Here is a 2,566-nt window from a genome sequence, read left to right on the forward strand (position 1 = left end):
CATGAATCTCTCCCCACTATCTCAAACACCACCGCTCTCTTCCTTGGAACCGTCCCAAAATCTCATCGTGTCAAAATACATTACGACCATCAAAACATTTCTGTTTACAACATCGCAGTCGTGTCAATTAAATCTGATAAATTATTCAAACATTTATCTCCCCCCACGGTGCCTGGGGAATTTTTAATCAAGCTTCCTATTTGCTTTAAATTAGCACTGTCAAGTGTGCATTTGTGTAAAATCCCTGGTATCATTAAAGATTTATCAATTGGAAATCTGTTTGGGTTGATTTTACTGTTAATTGGCTAGGAGGCGTGCTGTGACTCTTCTGCAACAAGTGCCTCTGAGTCGGGTTAGAGCTGCGGAGAACAAAGATCAGCGTCCTCGTCCTCGAGTTGCATTGGCTAGATCTACAATCCGAGCTACAGCTGCTGCAAAACCTTTATATGCAAAGCTCATAATCATCAACAGTTGAGACAATATTTATTTTTTTATGCACGCAGACAAAATTGTAATATTTCAAGGTCTGTTTGTAGTTAAACGAACGTTACTGGTTGTGGGATGTTTCTATATATGATAAATGTATTTCCCATTAAAATGAATACTTTGCCTTCAGAAAGTATTCAGACCCCTTATGTTGCAGCCATATGCTAAAGATGTTTCTACACCTCAATTGGATTCCACCTGTGGTAAATTCAATTGATTGGATTTGGAAAAGCCCACACCTGTCTCTATAAGGTCTTCACAGCGGACAAAGCACATCAGAGCGTAAACCCAAACCATGAGGTCGAAGGAACGGCCTGCGGAGCTCAGAGAGAGAGAGGATTGTGTCGAGGCGCAGATCTTGGGGGGTAAGCTACAAAATAAATTCTGCTGCATTAAAGCTTCCCAAGAGCGCAGTGGCCTCCATAATTCCTCATTCAACAGTGGCCGGGACGGAAACAAGATTCTCCAGTTCGGGTCTAAGATTGAACTCTTTGGCCTCAATTATAAGTGTCATGTCTGGGGGGGGAAATGAACACTTCCTGAAGGCGCTGTGTGTTTTTGGCATTTAAATCACAAACGTATACTCAGTAGTCAACTGTTCTCTTGTTCCTCTTAGTATGCGGCTGTACATGTAGGTCTATATTTGATGACATTTTGCCCATCTGTCTATCCTGAAGCTCAGCGACTTGGCTTGGCTTCTACCAGTAAAGTTTCTAACACAACCAGCATTTGTCACCCCTGCCAGCAGTGCTGTGGGCCTGCAGCTCCAACTTTTTCATCCCAGCTGGGGCCGTCTCTACTGAGTCACAGCATCCTTAGCATCTGCCTTGCATTCTTGCATGTCTTGCACTTTAACACCAGGTTATAAAACACACCATCTCTGTATGTTGCTTGATAACATTTCCACAACCTAAATGGAAGTCTGGAGATTATTGTGCTGCATTTTTCCACTGCCCTGTTCACTGCCAGCCAACAATCTAAGCAAAGAGAGGCTGTGGTTTACATTGCCAGTACTCTTCAATACTTTACATGTATAAGCTGTCATTTTAATTAGTGCTGCTCTCTACTTTGGGTCTGCACAAGCTCCCAACTCAGCTCAATCTTAAGTGCCACTTAAACCTACTCTGTATTGTTAGGATTCATGTCCTCAATGTCAGTTTTTAACATGCATTTTTAAACACAGGTTGGCTACCCGGTGGAAGAAAACCAGAGACCATCATCGTTTGTAGAAAAGTCTAGCTCTGATTCCTCATATGGGTACTTAAAAAAACCTTTAAACAAACATTCTAGGACCTTATGTTGTATTTTGCATGTAAAATCTTGGTGCAAACTGTAATCTGCATATTATAATAATGCAGTGAAGTCAGATACCAGCACATCTTAATCATAATTAAGTGTTAAGTAAATTAAGCAAATATATATAATGCAAATTAATTTGAAATCACACATAACATGTGAGAGGTTAACCAACACGTGGTTAATTGCTTTGATTCATCCAACCACTAAAATTAAATGTATATACAGTACACAAAACTAAAGCTAAATCAAGCATAGCGGCATGATCTAATAGTAACATTTAAGTATAAATCAGCTGGTATAATAGAACGGTAAGCCAGGCCAGATGGCAACCACATGTCTGTCTGAAGACTCATGGAGGTTAGACTGAGGTCAAAGAGCAGCTCTGTGATCCACACGCACAACCACTTCCTCCCTCCATCGCTCTATTTCTTTTAGTCCTGTTTGTTCTATGTTTTATGCCATTGGCACACTTCTCATTCTGTCTCTCTTCTCCACGTTTTAATATCCCTCAGCAGCAGATAAGAGGAAATGGCAGCACAGCAAGTGTTTTACATTCCATTGTCCTCTTTACATTTTAATTCCGGTGCAGTTTTCCCAGTGTTTTTGGGCATGTTTGAAGCATTTTTTGAAACTATATCAGAGATGACATGTTTTGTGCATATTTTCAAACACTTTCCTTTTGTAATGCAAATGTCTGTGACTGTGTCAATAAGTAGAAAGGCAGACACATGCTGAATGGATGGCCTGAAACTTTGGTGGTGCAGAGTTTTGACTGCTGTGA

The sequence above is a fragment of the Cottoperca gobio genome, chromosome 23 (assembly GCF_900634415.1).
Source record: "Cottoperca gobio chromosome 23, fCotGob3.1, whole genome shotgun sequence".
Lineage (NCBI taxonomy): Eukaryota > Metazoa > Chordata > Actinopteri > Perciformes > Bovichtidae > Cottoperca > Cottoperca gobio.